Genomic DNA, 18,837 nt, shown 5'->3' on the forward strand with positions numbered 1-18,837 from the left:
GAGCGATGTATACAAGCTCATTGCTGGCTCTCTGGGGTAGAGACAGCCACTTCTTAACCAGCTGTCAGATGGTGTTGTCCACCTTGTTGAGAGGCACCTTTGCCATGGCGGATCCTCTCAGGACGAAAGCGATGCAGGGGATCAGGAAAGTGTTGAGGGTGTTGATTTTCTGCCACGGCGCCAGCAGGGGTGCATCAATCTTGGCGGTGTCCTGCAGGATCTCCCAGATGGTGTCCTCGGGGGTCTGCTGGACGCGGAAGTCCATCAGCGTGGTGCTGGTATGCCTGCTCCTCTGCCTGGGGAACAGACTCGCTCTGGATGAGGAATTCTGTCGTCAGCACCGAGTCCATCTTGCTCCTGTTGACGTGGAGGGACGCGCACTTCTTGGCATTAAAGCGGAGACACGTCCAGTCCATGGCTCTCCTGATGGTGTTGAGCATTCCCTGGAGTCTCTCAGGGTCATCTGCGATCAGGACCAGGTCGTCCGCGTAGGCCAAAACACTCACCCTCTCGCCGTGTAGGTCGAAGCCGTCAGAGATTGCCCACAGGAGTGGCCCCATGGCGAGGTTGAAGACGATCGGGCTGAGGGGGCAGCCCTGCTTCACGCCGCTGCGAATCGGGATCTCAGCGGTCTCCCTTTCCACCAAGTGGATGGTGGTGCTGCAGACCTCGTAGAGTTCCCGGATCAGGCGAAGCAAGGTCTCCGGCATCCCGAACTCCCGTAGTGTGCTGAAGATGTGGTGGTGGGGGATGGACCTGAAGGCGTTGGCCAGGTCGAGCCACGCTATTGCACACTGCTTCCGTGCCCTCCTGGTCATCTGGATGACGGTCTGGAGCAGGAAGTTGTGCTCGTAGCACCCATCTGATGGCATGAAGCCCTTCTGGGCCAGGCTGATGGCTCCCCCGGTCGTTGCCCACTCCGTATCCTGGCTGCCAGGGATCTCAGCGGTCTCCCCTTCCACCGAGTGGATGGTGGTGCTGCAGTCCTCATAGAGTTCCCGGATCAGGCGAAGCAAGGTCTCCGGCATCCCGAACTCCCGTAGTGTGCTGAAGATGTGGTGGTGGGGGATGGACCTGAAGGCGTTGGCCAGGTCGAGCAACGATATTGCACAGTGCTTCCGCGCCCTCCTGGTCATCTGGATGACGGTCTGGAGCAGGAAGTTGTGCTCATAGCACCCGTCTGATGGCATGAAGCCCTTCTGGGCCAGGCTGATGGCTCCCCCGGTCGTTGCCCACTCCGTGATCCTGGCTGCCAGGCAGCTGGTGTACAGTTTGTATATCGTGGAGCAGAGGGAGATGGGTCTCCAGTTGCTGGTGTCGTCTCTCTTGCCCTTCTTGTAGATCAGGATGGCCTTCTTCCAGGAGGTGGGAGACTGGCCAAAGTGCCGGCACAAGTTAAAGATGCCAGGGAGCACGAGGCAGCCGGGGTCTCGCTTCATGAGGAGGCTGTAGGGGATGCCGTCCTTTCCGGGCACGGTGTTCTTTGTTCTGGAGAGCCTGGCCATCACCTCTTTCGGTGTGAAGTCGGCCTCTAGGTTGCCTGCATTGGTAACATGGGGCAGGGGACGGATGCACTCCATGCTGCGCGTTGTTCCTGGGTACTCTGCCGAACTCTCCGAGGAAGTAGTTATAGAGGCGCTCAGGCAGATCGTGCAGTAGGAAGGGGGACCATCGAAGACCTCTCTTACGGCCTTGAGGCTGTTCACTCTGTACAGCTTCTGGATCCTTGAGGCTGCTGTCGGGTTGTAGCGGCAGCTGGCGTTCCTTCTTCCAGTTCCTCTCGTGGTAGTGTCGTAGTTCGGGACGGGCCGTCTGAGGGCAGGCCGGAAGGTCTCCTGGTTTGATGTTCTCTTGGAGGCAATCTCTGCAGATAACTCGCGGGTGAGCCTGTAAATGAGCAGCTCAGATTCCTTGAAGGAGGCTGCTGATTGGAGTTCCTCGATCCAGGTGGCCTGCCAAGGTGTCACTGGTCTAACCGTCGGCTGCTGGTCCTCTGGTTCTTCGGTCGGCATGGGCAGTGAGTTTGCCGCGTGGTCGGCGGGTTGTCTCACTTGTGGCTCAGGGGGCCTTTCAGTTGGTTCCCAAGGCATAGTCACCAGTGGGGTAGGGTCATTACAGGTTGTTGGTGGGACTTGGTTCGGGCCGGTGGGTGTGGGGGTGACACCCAGTCGTTCGTGTGCGGCTGTCATCTGGGAGGGTTGCTGTGGGAGGACGTGACCTTCTGATGGCAGGGATCGGCCTGGTGTCTCTTGGGCCCATGTCGGTCCGTCTGGCGATGGGGGTCTGGTGCTGTGGCCTGGTTGTGGCGGTGGGTCCTCCGACAGTAGCAGCGTGCGGAGTGGTCTGGGGAGTGGTCTCCGTTCCCCCGGCGGGTGGGGTTTGCGGTGCGGGCTGAGGAGTTGCGTTGGTTCCCCTCGTGGCTGGTGTTCGCAGGGTGGACCGAGGGCTGGCGTTGGTGCCTCCGGAGGCAGGGTCTCCGGCAGCCACACGTGGCGGAGCACTGACCCTTCTTGGGGTGCAGTCATGCGGGTTGGGCCTCGAGGAGGCACTGAGACGCCTCAGCTCGGAGAGCTTCCGGGTGACCTGGGAGGATGTGACAGGACACCTGCTGGCAGGGGCATAGTTGACGTTTTCCGCTGCGGTAGATGTCGTACCGGCGGCGGGGACCTGGTCCACCAGCTCAGGGACTGGAGTGGGTTTCTGGACGGCGGCTGGCGGGGTCGCTCTGTTTCCTTGCAGCACAGGAGTAGCAGGCCGGGGCACAGGATGGCAGGGGACCGGAACCGGAGCTGCTGCTGTGTGGACTTTCTTGCAGCTGGCCTGGTGTGCCTTGCATCTCTTCTGGGACTCGAAGGGCAGGCTGCAGAGGGCGCAGCTGAAGGCGGTGGACTTGTTGTGGCACCTCCTCAGATGTCTGGTGACCCCTCTGAGGACATGGAAGCGTCGGGGCGGCAAGCAAATGGGGCAGATGAGCACATCTGCGGCAAGGGGGTATTCCAAGTAAATGGTGTCTAGAGCTGAGCATCCATCTTGTGGAGTGTTGGGGCCCTCCTGGCTGCCTTCCGTCACACGGCTGGTGGGGGGGGCAACCCTCAGCGGAAGCTGCGCCCCAGGAGCACTGGGGATGCCTCCCAGTGACTGGGGCTCCTGAGGGGTGGGGGTGTCCTGCCGGGGGTCAGGGGGTTGCCCCTTGGCGGCAGGGGTTGCTGGAGCACAGGGGGTGTATCCGGTGACCGCAAGAGAATAGGGGGGACATCTCTTGGCAGCTGGAGCGTCTAGGGATCGGCGGGCAGGTCTCTCGGGTTCTGGAGCGGCTTGTCCGTGTGGGGGCAGTCTCTCGGTGGCTGGGGTTGCTGGTAGGTGGTGGGAGAACCCCCCTGTGGCTGGGATACGTGGGGCTCGGCGTCTGGGGCAGCTCATATGTGGCAGAGCTGACCCTTGGTGGCTGCAGCCACTGGTGAGCGGCGGGGGAGTCCCTCTGTGGCTTGGGTGCAGTGGGGGCATTTCTCTGCCTCTGGAACGGCTGGCACATGGCGGGGCAGTCTCCAGGTAGCTGGAGCTGCCCATCAGGGGGCTCCCCAGGTGCTGTGAGCGGCGGTGGCTGGGGCGCAGGACAAGAGTCTCCCGGCGGCCCGAGCAGCAGCAGCCGGGGCTCGCTGTGGGGCTCCCTGAGCAGCGGTAGCCGGGGCGCGGGACAGGAGTCCCCCGGCGGCTGAGGCACGCCGCAGGGCTCCCCCGGCCGCTTGGACAGCGGCACCCGGGGCGCGGGGCAGGGATCCCCCAGCGGCTCAGGCATCAACGGCTGGAGCACTTGGCGGGGCTCTCCAGGCTGCACAAGGGACAGCGGCTGCCAGGGCACAGAGCAAGGACCCCCTGCGGCTCAGGCAGCAGCAGCCGCAGCACACAGCTGGGCTCCCCAGGTAGGACATGCGGCAGCGGTATGGGACAGGGACTCCGGGTGGCACGGGTGGTGGCGGGACCACGGGAGAGTCCCCTCATGGGGGCAGGTGGTGGGGTACAGCGGGGTTGCCAGGGGCAGCAGCTGGGCAGCAGGGGTTTTCTCCGGTAGTTGGGGCACGCGGGGGCAAACTCCAGACGGTATCAGCAGGTGGGCGGCTGTATTTCTCTCCGGTGGCGTGGAGGGGGGGGGCAGTATTTCTGCAGCTGCTAGTGATTGGCAGGCGATTCTTCCTGCAGTAGGAGCGTGGTGGGGTTGGCTCCCTGCAGCTGCTGGCCATCAGGGAGAGGTTTCTCTGGTGCCGGGAGCCCGGTGGGGCAGACTGTTATTGGCTGGAGCTGCTGGCGTTCGGCTGGAGGTTCTTCCGGGGGCTGGAGCACGGCAGGACAGCCCCCCTGACAGCTGGAGAGTGGGGGTGTATGTTTTCCCTCGTGGTGATGTCCCGGCACGTTCGTCTCAGGATGTGGGAGCTGCTTGCGGCAGCATCTCGGGGGGGTATCCTTCCTGTTCTTGCACTGCCCCCTGGATTTGCTGACCTGCCATGTCCCCGAGACCCTGAGGGCAGCACTCAGGGGCCTGGGACTCCCGGGCATAAGACATACCGGGGTAGAGGCTGGTGCCTTGAGCTGTGTTTTAAGGGCAGCAGGATGCATCTCGGAGCACCATTAAGTCTTTTAAGAGTAGCAAATATAGTGTGTCAGTGTAGTAAATGAGATTAAATCGAGATTGAGAAGTTTATTAGAGAATGTTTAAAAATAGATGATACAGAGAGTTTGAAACATCAGTTATTGGTCATTGAAGGTAACATACAGAGTATAGGGAAACACCAGTATTTTGGTATGGGATAGCACATAACAAATACAGTCCCCAACATCCCCAATGCAGGATATATGGTGGGTGAGATCAAGATACAGTCAGACAGCAGTGAACAAAAAGTTACAGACAGTCTCGGGTATGAATAAGCAGACCAGGTAATGGGGATAGGAGGTCTCTCACATGGTACAGCTTAATTGGCGCAGGAGATAAAGTCTAACATAAAAGCTCTACTGGCTGCTTCCTTTTTGTGGGTGCATAAAGTCATGCCCACTCACTTGTAATATTGACAGTGACCAGCAATGCACTTGATTTAAGCCAAAAATCTGTCAAGCAATAGGCTGGAAAACGAGACAGCCCTACCTCCGCCACAGCTTTATACATCACCATGATGAGCTCCCAGCCAGGGACCAAATGCCATCAACCAGACTTTGATAACTATGAAACTCTAAGCGACAATCACTCCCCCTAAACGACTGCAATCTACGAATTCAAAAGCAAGAACTCAACACACAATTCTACTCAAAGACCAAGAATTCTTTCAGTCTGGTTACTTGGGTTCATCTCACTGTTTTCCCTGGCTGCTGCCACATACTCATGAATTGCATAAACCCACCCACTTCCTGTGACGTACCCGTCACTGTTAACTCTTGCAGCAAAACAAGCAAAAGAAAATGTGTGCAAGGGCGCTCCGGGGTGGCCAAACCACATGCGGCTCTTTTCCAGTTACAGTGCAGCTGCTAGAGTGCCCCATGTTCCCCACTGTCACGGAGTGTGGGGGAGTCCGGTCTGGCACCCCTCTTCCTGGGACCCACAGTGACTCTCAGCCAGCCAGTAAAACAGAAGGTTTATTGGACAACAGGAACGCAAGTTACAGCAGAGCTTGCAGGCACAGTCAGGACCCCTCAGTTGAGTCCTTCTGGAGTTTCAGGGTGCTTGGATCCCAGCTTAGGATACCCTGAATTCCCCCCCCCCAGCCCCAAAACAGAACTGAACTCCCTTCCCTACAGCCGGCCCCTTCCTTTGTCCAGCTTCCTGGGCCAAAGGTGCTAACCCCCTGCCTAGCTCAGGTTACAGGCTCAGCTCCTGTCCCTCACCTAAAGTCCTCCCCGGTTCTCCCATCCCCCCCACACAGTCCCTACTCCATCACATCTCTGCCCCCTTCGAGACTGAACTGAGCGGGGTCACTCTGCCCAGTGACCTGGGGAAGTTCAGGGTCCCCTCTCCAGAACAACGCGTCCGCTATCAGGACCAAGTCCATGTCATAGTCCTTCCTCCCATCTACCTCCAGGGAAACAATGCACTCTTTCCGGGGGGGCAGCCCACCCGGTAAACCAAAAACCCGGAGCCTGGAGCATCCACAGGTGGTATGTTGCCAGCCCCCCTTTCCTGGGAATGTAGCCCCTCCTCTGATTGGGTTTTTACCCAGTCCACCCTCTGCGGGTTGAGTCTGCTTGGTCTGTCCCTGAGCTTGGGGCACTGGGCCCGTATGTGACCTCGTTGGCCACAGCGATAGCAGCCCATGTCTCGTGGGTCCCCTTGAGTGGGTTGGAGGGACCTGACGCTGGATGTTCCCCTTTTGGGGGGGTTCTCCATAGGCCCCCTTTGGGAGGTCCCATGATGACTCCCTCTCTGCGTTGAGGTAGGCCTGCTCCTTCGAGACTCCTCCCTGCCATCCCCTGCCCGACTGTCCACAAATTGGTCGGCCAGCTGGCCTGTGTGCTGCGGGTTCTCCGGCTTCTGGTCCATCAACCACAGCCTCAAGTCGGACGGGCACTGCTCGTACAGGTGCTCCAGTATGAATAGGTCAAGCAGGTCCTCTTTAGTTTGGGCCCCAGCTGTCCACTTGCGGGCATACCCCTGCGCCCGGTTGACCAGTTTTAGGCATGTGACCTCACGGGTTTTACGCTGGCTCCGGAACTTTTTCCGGTACATCTCAGGAGTCAGCCCAAACTCGCGGAGCAGGGCCTGTTTGAACAGTTCGTAGTCCCCTGCCTCCGCCCCTTTCAGTCGGCTGTACACCTCCACGGCTGTGGAGTCCAGTAAGGGGGTGAGAACTGCGATCCTATCTGCAGGGTCAACCCTGTGCAGCTCGCAGGCATTCTCAAAGGCCGTCAGGAAGGTATCTATGTCCTCCCCCTCCTTACGCCGGGGCAGCAGGTGCTTATCAAAGCTCTTTGTAGGCTTGGGTCCCCCCTCACTCACCGCAGCCGGGGCCTCACTGCTCCTCAGCTGGGCCAGGTCCAGCTCATGTTTACGCTGTTTCTCCTTCTCCTCCCGCTCATGTTTACGCTGTTTCTCCTCCTCCAGCTCTTGCCTCTTTAACTCGAGCTCCCCCCATTTCAGCTCCCTTTCATATTCCAGCCACATCCGCTCCACGGATGCCGAGCGTTGCCGGGAGGATACCCTGCTGGGGGGTGAGCTTCGCTGGGAGGATCCCCTGCTGGCCGGGGGTGTCACGGTGCCCTCGGTATACACTGGGCTCCTCCCCGCCCTTCCCCTAGGCCTAGGAAGGGGGGGTCTCGGGAAGCCCTCGTCCGCCGGCTGACCACTCCCAGCGGGGACAGACACTGGTGCCTGCGCTGCATCTGCCCGGCTGCTTCCCTCAGAGACAGGGCTCCGTTCATTCATGCGGTCTCCCTGCTCCAGCTGGGCAATCAGCTGGTCCTTGCTGAGCCTCCCCGGGCACAGCCCCCTCTGCTTGCATAGCTCCAGCAGGTCGCACTTGCGCCGCTTGGCATACATCTTCCTGCTGGCCACTCACAGGCCGGGGTGCTCGCCGCTCCCCACGGTTTCCAGGGGGATCCCTAGTGCACCAACCCTTCTTGAGGTCACCACCTCTCTGCCAGGGTCGAGCTGCAGACTCCTCCGCCCCTGGGACCGCTCGCTGCAATCCCCCGGGGAACTCTGTTACTGCAAAGTTCTTCTCACTGGGCATACATTCCCAGGGGTTAACCACCCCTTCGTTTTACTGCTCCCCAGTCACTTACTACAGGAAGCGCCGTCCATGGGGTGCAGTATATCCCACCGCTGCCACCAGTTGTCACGGAGTGTGGGGGAGTCCGGTCCTGCACCCCTCTTCCTGGGACTCACAGTGACTCTTAGCCAGCCAGTAAAACAGAAGGTTTATTGGACAACAGGAACACAGGTTACAGCAGAGCTTGCAGGCACAGTCAGGACCCCTCCCTCGAGTCCTTCTGGGCTTTCAGGGTGCTTGGATCCTAGCTAGGATACCCTGAATTCCGCCCATCCAGCCCCAAGCCCAAACTCAAACTGCCTCCCTCTTGCCACTCCCTTCCTTTGTCCTCCTTCCCGGGCAAAGGTGTTGACCTTTCCCCTCCCTTACCTAGCTCAGGTTAGGGGCCCTGGCACCGTCCATCCCCTAAAGTCCTCCCCTGGTCTCCCACTCCCCACACAGACAGTCCCTACTGCATCACATCTCTCCCCCCTTCGAGACTGAACTGAGCAGGGTCACTCTGCCCAGTGACCTGGGGAAGTTCAGGGCCCTCTCTCCGGGACAACGTATCCGCTGTCAGGTTGGCACTTCCCTTCACATGGACCACGTCCATGTCATAGTCCTGCAGGAGCAGGCTCCACCTCAGGAGCTTGGCGTTGGCTCCTTTCATCTGGTGCAGCCAGGTCAGGGGAGAGTGGTCGGTGTACACGGTGAAGTGTCGCCCAAAGAGATATGGCTCTAGCTTCTTAAGGGCCCACACCATGGCCAGGCATTCCTTCTCGATGGCCGCGTAGCTTTGTTCCCGGGGTAGCAGCTTCTTACTCAGGTACACGATGGGGTGTCTCTCCCCCTTTTCATCCTCCTGCATTAACACCGCCCCCAGTCCCGTGTCTGAGGCATCGGTGAACACCATAAAGGGTTTGTCAAAATCTGGGTTTGCCAGAACTGGGCCACCAACCAGAGCCTCCTTCAGCGCCCGGAAAGCCTCCTGGCACTGTTCAGTCCAGATCACCTTGTTTGGCTTCCCCTTTTTGCCCATTTGAGTGATGGGGCCGGCTATGGCACTAAAGTGGGGCACGAACCTTCGATAGTACCCCGCCATCCCGATAAAGGCCTGGACCTGCTTTTTGGTTTGGGGAGGTGGCCAGTCTCTGATCACCTCCACTTTGGCTGGTTCCGGCTTCAGGCAGCCACTCCCCACCCGATGGCCCAGGTAAGATAAGTCAGCCATCCCCACCTTGCACTTCTCAGCCTTTACTGTTAACCTAGCCTTTCGGAGTTGGTCCAGGACTTGTTTAACCTGGGACATGTGGTCCTCCCAGGTCTGGCTGAAGACGCAGATGTCGTCAATATACGCCACGGCAAAACTCTCCATCCCCCCGCAGTAGCTGATCCACCAGGCGCTGGAAGGTGGCCGGCGCTCCCTTGAGGCCGAAGGGCAGGGTCAGAAACTCAGAGCCCCAGAGGGGTGATAAAGGCCGATTTCAGCCTGGCATCTGCGTCCAGCGGCACTTGCCAGTAGCCTTTGGTAAGATTCATAGTGGTGAGGTACCGAGCACCTCCCAGCTTGTCTAGGAGCTCGTCAGGCCTGGGCAGAGGGTAGGCATCAGATACGGTGATGGCATTGAGTTTTCGATAGTCAACACAGAACCGGATTGACCCATCCTTCTTGGGGACCAGCACCAGTGGCAAGGCCCAAGGGCCGGAAGACGGCTGGATCACCCCTAAAGCCAGTATGTCCCTGACCTCTCTTTCAAGATCCTGGGCAGTTTTACCAGTGACCCGAAAAGGGGAGCATCTTATAGGGGGATGTGACCCGGTCTCCACCCGGTGGACAGTCAAATTAGTGCGCCCAGGCTGGTTGGAAAACAGCTGTCGGTATAGATGCAGCACCGCCCTGATCTCAGCGTGCTGGCCCGGGGTCAGTTATCAGAGAGGGGAATCGCCTCCAGGGGGGGAACCAGCTTTTGTCCCAGGGAATAGATCGACTAAGGGGTCATCTCCCTGCCCCTCCCAATGTCCACACACGGCCAATAACACATTCCCCCTGTCATAGTATGGTTTCATCATGTTCACATGGTACACCCGACGGGGATGTGCCCGGTTTGACAGCTCCACCACATAGTTTACCTCATTCAGTTGCTTGATAACCTTGAGGGCCCTTCCCAGGCGGCCTGGAGTTCGTTTCTCCTCACGGGGATGAGAACCATCACCTGATCCCCGGTGGCGAAGGCATGGGCTCGTGCCGTGTGGTCATACCAGACCTTCTGCTTCCTCTGGGCTCGGGCCAGATTCTCCCTGGCCAGGCCCATGAGCTCGGCCAGTCTTTCCCGGAAGGTCATGACATACTCCACCACTGACTCTCCCTCGGGAGCGGCCTTCCCCTCCCATTCGTCCCTCATCAGGTCTAGGGGCCCCCTTACCCGCCTTCCATACAACAGTTCGAAAGGTGAAAACCCGGTAGATTCCTGGGGTACCTCCCTGTACGCGAACAGCAGGTGAGGTAAGTACTTGTCCCAATCCTGCAGGTGCTGGTTCATAAATGTATTTAGCATCATCTTCAGCGTCCCGTTGAACCTTTCTACCAGCCCGTTGGACTGGGGGTGATACGCTGAGGCCCAGTTGTGCTGGACCCCACATTTCTGCCATAAGGGCCGGAGCAGGGCCGACATGAAGTTGGACCCCTGGTCCGTTAAGACCTCCTTGGGGAACCCCACCCGGCTGAAAATTGTCAGCAGCGCATCTGCCACTGTGTCTGCTTCAATAGAGGGCAAGGCCACCGCCTCGGGGTAGCGAGTGGCAAAATCCACCACCACCAAGATATATTTCTTTCCTGACCGGGTCGTCTTGCTGAGGGGTCTCACTATGTCCATGGCCACCTTCTGGAAAGGTTCTTCTATGATGGGTAAAGGCCTCAAAGCCGCTTACCCCTTGTCCTGGGCCTTCCCCACCCTCTGGCAGGGTCACAGGATTGGCAGTACTGTCGGACACGGGTAAAGACCCCAGGCCAGTAAAAGTTCTGTAGCAGCCTCTGCCTGGTGCGCCGGATTCCCTGGTGCCCTGCGAGAGGGATGTCATGGGCCAGGTACAGTAGCTTGTGGCAAAACTTCTGGGGAACCACTAGCTGCCTCCTGATCCCCCATGACTCTACTTCCCCTGGGGGAGCCCATTCTCGGTACAGGAACCCCTTCTCCCACAGGAACCTCTCCTTGCTACCTCTTCTCATGGTCTGTACCGCACTAAGGTCAGCCCGGTCCCTGGGCTTCCGCAAGGAGGGATCTTTCTGCAACTCGGCCTGGAACTCAGCAGCTGGGACAGGGATGGGGAGTTGCTCTCATTTGCTGGCTGGGTCCGAGGCCGCAGCCTCTCTGAGCTATGTCCCTGGGCGTTCCCCCTCCACCAGGTTAGGGTCCTGCACCTCGGGCAGAGTCCCTTCCCCATTGTCGGGGCACAGAGCCCTTCGCTGACTCTGATTAAGAGTCACGATCAGGGCACTCTGGCTGTTATTTAGCCAGTCCTCGAGGTCCCCTCCCATTAACATGTCAGTGGGCAAATATCTGTGTACCCCCACATCCTTGGGGCCCTCCTTGGCCCCCCATTTCAGGTGTACCCTCACCACGGGCACCTTGAATGGGGTCCCGCCCACGCCCATCAGGGTCAGGTAGGTGTCGGGCACCATCCGATCTGAGGCCACCACCTCAAGCCGGGTGAGCGTCACCTCTGCACCTGTGTCCCAGTACCCAGTGACCTTCCTCCCATCTACCTCCAGGGAAACAATGCACTCTTTCCGGAGGGGCAGCCCTGCGCCCACCCTGTAAACCAAAAACCCACAGCTGGAGCATCCAGCCTCCCAGAGGAGCTGACCTGGGGACCTCCTCCCTCCTTCACAGGTTGTACGCTGCCAGGCCCCCTTTCCTGGGAATGTTGCCCCTCCTCCAACTGGGTCTTTATCCAGTCAACCCTCTGCGGGTTGGGTCTGCTCGGTCTGTCCCTTGAGCTTGGGGCACTGGGCCCGTATGTGGCCTCGTTGGCCACAGTGATAGCAGCCCATGTCTCGTGGGTCCCCTCGAGTGGATCGGATGGACCTGATGCTGGATGTTCCCCTTTGGTGGGGGTTCTCCATAGGCCCCCGCTGGGAGGTCCCATGGTGACTCTCTCTCTGCGTTGAGGCAGGCCTGCTCCTTCGTGACTCCTCCCTGTTATCCCCCTGTCCGACTGTCCACAAATTGGTCGGCCAGCTGGCCTGCGTGCTGCGGGTTCTCCGGCTTCTGGTCCATCAACCACAGCCTCAGGTCAGATGGGCACTGCTCGTACAGGTGCTCTAGTATGAATAGGTCAAGCAGGTCCTCTTTAGTTTGGGCCCCAGCTGTCCACTTGCGGGCATACCCCTGCGCCCGGTTGACCAGTTGTAGGTATGTGACCTCACAGGATTTACGCAGGCTCTGGAACCTTTTCCGGTACATCTCCGGAGTCAGCCCAAACTCACGGAGCAGGGCCTGTTTGAACAGTTCGTAGTCCCCTGCCTCTGCCCCTTTCAGTCGGCTGTACACCTCCACGGCTGTGGAGTCCAGTAAGGGGGGTGAGAAATGAGATCCTGTCTGCAGGGCCAACCCTGTGCAGCTCGCAGATATTCTCAAAGGCCGTCAGGAAGGTATCTATGTCCTCCCGTGGCCCCGCTACCCTGGCCAGAGCGCGGCAAGGCCCGTGGCCCTGCTACCCCGGCCAGAGAGCGGCAAGTCCCGAGGCCTCACTCCTCCCACTGGAGCGTGGTAAGCCTCGCAGGCCCACTCCCTCGGCCGAAGCGCAGCAAGTCCGGCAACCCTGCTACCCCAGCTGGAGTGCAGCAAGCCCCATGGCCCCGCAACCCTGGCCGGAGCGCAGCAATCTGAAGTACGGCTGAAGACTCGGAGCGCAGGCCAATGAGTACAAGCCCCACAAATGGGGCCCCGCACTTGCTAAAGCTGCCCCTGGTAATACCACGCATAGGGAGGCAGTACCCCAGGACAGGGCTAACTAGCAAAAAGACTTGCCAGAGAAGGAACGATTGGCCTTGCCCTGGTCACAGAAAAGAAAGGACAGACAACTGTCATGCAGTAATTGTAGGCCTGCCCTGCCTTTCAACATCAGCTGTGATGTCTGCCAACCAGGGCCGGCTTTAGGAAGGGCCGGGCCCAACTCAAACAGTTTTGATGGGGCGCTGGCAGGGATCACTTAAAAAAAACCACACATGTAAAAAAACAGGTGGGGCTTGTATTCACTGCCAACAGGTTTGTAGCTCAAGGATCTGATGCCTCAGTCACCAAAGGACCCATACAAAATAAAACCATGGAAGAGATCATCCTCAACTCCAAGGGATCGATGAGGACGCTGATGTTATTGGCATATTGAGGCATCGCTAAGGCTACATTTTAGTCAGGGTATTTTTAGTAACAGTCATGGACTGGTCACGGGCAGTAAACAAAAAGTGACCTGTCCATGACTTTTACTATATATCCCTCACTACAACTTGGGAGGGCTACCCAGGGGTACCATGGGTGCTGGGGTGGCACAGGTGGCAGCGTGCTGCCCAGGACCCTTTTGGTGCTTGGGACGGGTGTAGGCGGTGCAGACTCCCTACCTGGCTGCGCACCTCCCCCCGCAGTAGCAGCAGCACAGTTTGGGTGCGGGAGGGGGCTGGGGCACAGAGTGGGGTGAGACGAGCTCTGGGCAGTGCTTACCTGGGGTGCGCCCCAGAAGTGCCCCCTTGCTCAGCTCCTAGCTGGAGGCGTGGCCAGGCAGCTCCGCACACTGACAAGCACTATGATCCCTGCCGCGCGCCCCGGCTGCCGCTGCCCAAGCGGCCTGGGGAGCCCCGCGGCGGGGCCCGGCCGCCGCTGCTCGGGCCGCCGGGAGACTCGTGTCCCGCGCCGGCTGCCGCTGCCCGAGTGTCCCCGGGGGCCCCGCTGTGCGCCCCAGCTGCCGCTGCTCGGGCCGCCGGGGGACTCCTGCCCTGCGCCCCAGCCGCCACCGGTCGCGGTGCCTGGGGAGCTCCCTGATGCGCTCCAGCAGACAAGCCTCCGACCCGCCGCCCGCCGGCAGTCTCCCGGCGGCTGGAGCCGCTGCTGAGCGGCGGGTCGGAGCCCTGCCCGCTGAAGCGCAGCGGGAAGCTCCCCAGGCATCAGCAGCGGCAGCGGCTGGGGCACCGGGCGGCGATCCCCAGGCTGCATCAGCGGCCGCGGTTGGGGCCCAGGACAGGAACCTCTCGGCGGCGGCGGAGCCGCGGGAGAGTCTTTCCGGGAGGGGGTAGCTGAGCGTGGCGGGAGCGTTTCGTGACACGGCCGCTCTGACCTCACATCTGTCCCGGTTGTTATCAGCAGGGCGGTTATTTAGGGATTTAAATGAGTTCCGGAGGCGCGCCCACAATTTTAGCAGCAGCAGCTGCCTTAGGACGCTGACAGCAGCCCTACACGCATAAACACTCATTTTACAAATGCAATGATCTCTCCCCGCCAGCCCTGGCCTCACACCTGTCAGTAATGAACACTCAGTAACGGGAGAGGGTATTTGTGTAGCCAGAGGGGCCCATTTATCGTATTTGAACAAAAACGTCTATAGTTAGAGAGAACTTCCCCCCATATCTACTTTATTTACTCCACCGGTTTTGATAACATTTGAAATGGGGTCAGTTTTTTTTCTTTTTTAGAGGCCTCTCCTATGAGCTGTAGCTTAGTTAGCTGCTAACTTAGGACTTAAACTGGCCCCGCCCCCTGTGCTCTGCGGCAGCCCCAACTCTCTTTTCTGCTCTCACATAACTCTCTGAAACACACAATCAGGCGTGATACTCAGACCTCCCTGTCAGTACTTGGGAATGGGCCACCTCCACCCTGATTGAATTGGCCTCGTTAGCACCGTATTCATGTATACTGAACAGATGGGCGTTGCCTTACCGAGGGGCGGGGTCAGTGCCAATGAGGCACTAAATAGGCACTGACCCACTTGGTTAGGGAACGCCCATCTGTTCAGTATACATGAATACAGGGCTAACGAGCCCAATTCAGCCAGGGTGGAGATGGCCCATTCTCAACAATTGACAGAAAGGTGTGAGTATCAAGAGAAAGAAAATTCCTTTTTTTTGTAATGATCGAGCCACTCCCGTTACTGAGTGTCCAGGGAAATGTAAGCGCCCGCCTGCGGCTTTTTGAATTATACCATTATTGGCTGATTGAGTCTTTTCATTATTTGTATAGAGACTGTCCAGTCAGTGAATAAGGGAACTTAAGTACATCACCCATAAGATACATTGAGAATCCAAGTCAGCATAGGTGTAAGAAATTCAATTGATTCTATTCTTCAACCAGAATAGTCTCCCCGGGGGGAGGTGCGCCGTTCCTGGAGGTGCTGCAATACCAGGTCGATGCGTGGAGTGGATGGAGCAAGATCCTATTCCATCTCCCTGTTCCAAAAATCCATTTAATATATAGTCCTCAGATAGAGAACGTATCAGATATTAAACTGATAAGAACAGATTTAAAAGTTTATTAGAGAATATTTAAATAAAGACGATACAAAGAGTTTGAAGCGTCAGTTATTGGTCATTGGGGGCAACCTACAGAGTATAGGGGGACGCTGGTATTTGGAAATTGGTTAGCACATAACATATACAGTCTGTAAGGTCCCCAATGTGGGGTGTACGGTGGGTGGGATCAGGAAGCAGTAAGGCAGCAGTGAGGGTACATTGCTCATACAGTGGGTTACACGCAGTCATGGGTATAAGTAAGCGGGCTGGGTAATGGGGACAGGATGACCCTCACATGGTGGAATCCAATTCAGTGGGTTTAGGGCTCAGGGGATATGGTTCAGTGGGGGGGGGGTTTATAGGCCTCCCCCCCCCGTGGCTGCACGAAATCACGCCGGCTCACTCCTGGTATTGGTGGTGGCCGGTGATGTGCTCTGTGTAAATGTCCCTAGACCACCGGATAGTGTCCGAGACCATCAAACGTCTCATGAGCCGTGCATAGCGACGGCCCACCCCGCAGGCCCTAAGTACTCGTTCATTACAGGGGTCCGAGGCACCCAGCGCCCCGACGATCAGGGCGTCGGTGTAAACCTCGTAGCCCTTTGCTCGCAGGGTGTCAGCCAAGGGGGCATATTTTTCAAGTTTGCGGGCTCGGGCTTCGACGAGGGCCGGGGTCCTGTTCTCAAATGGGATCGTCACATCGACGAGGATGATCTTTTTCCGTTCCTCGTCCGTGACGACGATGTCCGGGCGCAGCAGGCTGTCGGTGTCGGGGATGGTGCGGTTGACTGCGATCTCACCCAGGTGTGGGGCAATGGCCTTCACCAGCCGGTCCTGGACGGCGTTGTGGCGCAGCTGCCAGGCTCTGGTGTGGGGTTTGCAGCTGCACAGGATGTGGAGCAAGGTCTCCAGGGTGTATCCGCACTTCCTGCAGCGCTTGTCTCGGTACCCGTGGTGGACGGCTCCGTTGAGCGGGACGCAGTTCAGGCGGGTGCGGTGTATGAACCGCCAGTCGGAGAAACGGGTGAAGCTGCCAGCGGGGAGAAAGTGGTTGGTGGAGTCCCACTTGCTGGTCACCTCAAAGGCCTTGCCCTGGTCGGGTTTTTTCCTCAGGGTGTCCACGTAGAGCGCGCGGACAGCGGCCTTCAGTGACTTCTCCAGCACGCCTCTGGCTCCGGGGCTGACGATGGTGTTGCCCTCCGTCTCGATCCGTGGCACCAGGACTCCCAGCTCCTGCTGTTCCTCGCTCCATTAAAAAAATATTTCCTTTATTCATTTACTTTAGAAATCAAAATAAATTGACGGACTTTTTTCAAGTTTGGGTCTAGTCCTTAACCCCCGATTTCTTATTTTAGAAATTGAACTTATAATAGTCAAATAAACTGAAATGGAGTAATTACATTGCTGTGAATGTCATTAAGATGTACGATTAATCGGCCTGCACACACACTGCAATCCCTGGAAATGTTCTAAACGTAAAGGCCCTGTTCTACTCTCATTGAACTCAATGGCAAAACTCCCATGTCTTACCTTCTTTATTTTTAAAATGATCTGTAATCTTCTGCTATGAAAGGGACAACTTGGGCAGGTTCTTCATTGCGATTTTGAAAATTGCCATTAATTTATTTTACATTTTGTCATGTAACTAAAAATTAGAAGCACGTTGCTGATGAACAAAGATTGCAAAACATTTTTGACTGGTCTATACAAGGAGCTACCAGACTACAAGCTATTTGCATATAAATGCGACTCTGTAGATAAAGCAATAAATAACCTTGGGGGTGCAGCACCACTCAGGTTGGCCTCCCCACCCCCCAGTTCGACCACATGTGTGTGAGTGGAGTTGTGACACGGCTCAGGGGGTTGCCGGGTCACTCACTCAAGTTTGTGAGCTGAAGGGAGAGGCCACTGAGGGAAAGGGCGGAGGTGCGCCTCAAGCTGTTGGGAGGGGCCAAGCCTTTAAATTGCACCCACCCCCTCTCAGCAGGCACCAGTCTCCTCCTCCTCCTCCTCCTCCCCCCCCCACTACCCTGCCGCAAGGCAGAAGCCCTGAGCTCCCTCACCCCTCCAGTCTGGTAGGTGGAGAATGCGGGGAGGGGTGGGGAAAACGGGGCGCTCCAGCAGCCGCACAGTCACTGGAAAAGAGCCGCATGCGGTTTGGCCACCCAGAGGGCCCTTGCACCCATTTTCTTTTTTGTTTTTCTTTACACAATCTGCTTTGTGGATTCTCTGTACAAAAACATTGCAACTTAATTCACTGAGTTATTTAACACAGTCTCCCCCCATGGGCACGTTGTCCAGCATAGTTGGGATGGGCAAGGAGAAGCCCCTCCAGTCAGATCCCTTCCACCCTCAGAGGGCAGTCTGCAGAGAGGCTTAGACTGAGTGAAGAAGTGCCCAGAAGAAGAGGGAAGGATTCCTAACAGACCCCTTGCCCCAGGACTCAATGATGCAAGCTGGAAAATAGACCCTCCTTCCCTTTCACCTTTGCCATCAATATCTGGGGTTCCGCAACTTCAGTCCACCCGAGGCTGCCCCAGAATCGGCTAACAGTGCCCTCTTCAGTGAGCAGCACAACCTGCAGTGACTAATGCAATATGCCAGAGACTTCCTGGATCGAGAGAGCGCTGGTTTTGCTGCAAGAGTTAAGAGTGACGGGTACGTCAGAGGAAGTGGGTGGGTTTATGCAATTCATGACTATGCGGCAGCAGCCAGGGAAAGCAGTGTGATGAACCCAAGTAACCAGACTGAAAGAATTCTCGGCCTTTGAGTAGAATTGTGTGTTGAGTTCTTGCTTTTGAATTCGTAGATTGCAGTCGTTTAGGGGGAGTGATTGTCGCTTAGAGTTTCATAGTTATCAGAGTCTGGTTGATGGCATTTGGTCCGTGTCTGGGAGCTCGTCATGGTGATATAGAAAGCTGGGGCGGAGGTAGGGCTGTCTCATTTTTGGTGCAATTGGTATCGCTTCTCGGCCTTTTGGCTAAGATCAAGTGTAGTATCTGTTCTTATCAGTTTAATATCTGATACGTCCTCTATCTGAGGACTATATATTAAATGGATTTTTGGAACAGGGAGATGGAATAGGAGCTTGCTCCATCCACTCCACGCATCGACCTGGTATTGCAGTACCTCCAGGAACGGTGCACCTCCCCCCGGGGAGACTATTCTGGTTAAAAATAGAATCAATTGAATTTCTTACACCTATGCTGACTTGGATTCTCAATGTATCTTATGTCTGATGTACTAAAGTTCTTTTATTCGTTGATTGGATAGTCTGTATATAAATAACAAAAAGATGTTAACTAGCCAATAATTGTACCATTCAAAAAGCCACAGGCGGGCGCTTACATTTCCCTGCCCACTCAGTAACGGGAGTGGCTCGATCATTACAAAAAAAAGGAATTTTCTTTCTCTTGATACTCACACCTTTCTGTCAATTGTTGAGAATGGGCTATCTCCACCCTGATTGAATTGGCCTCGTTAGCCCTGTATTCATGCATACTGAACAGATGGGCGTTTCCTTACCAAGTGAGTCAGTGCCTCGTTAGTGCCTCATTAGCACTGACCCCGCCCCTTGGTAAGGCAACGCCCATCTGTTCAGTATACATGAATACG

At 57.1% G+C, this 18,837-nt stretch overlaps 2 non-coding genes across 2 annotated transcripts; one reads left to right on the forward strand and one right to left on the reverse strand.

The window, feature by feature from the left end:
- Positions 1–15,079: 15,079 nt before the first annotated feature.
- On the reverse strand, positions 15,080–15,270 carry LOC115660673. Its single transcript, XR_004002884.1, has one exon. It is a non-coding gene; the product is annotated as a U2 spliceosomal RNA (small nuclear RNA).
- A 2,912-nt stretch (positions 15,271–18,182) lies between these two features.
- On the forward strand, positions 18,183–18,373 carry LOC115660691. The gene has a single exon (XR_004002898.1). It is a non-coding gene; the product is annotated as a U2 spliceosomal RNA (small nuclear RNA).
- Positions 18,374–18,837: the final 464 nt, after the last annotated feature.

This window comes from Gopherus evgoodei, chromosome 12 (genome assembly GCF_007399415.2).
Source record: "Gopherus evgoodei ecotype Sinaloan lineage chromosome 12, rGopEvg1_v1.p, whole genome shotgun sequence".
Classification (NCBI taxonomy): domain Eukaryota; kingdom Metazoa; phylum Chordata; order Testudines; family Testudinidae; genus Gopherus; species Gopherus evgoodei.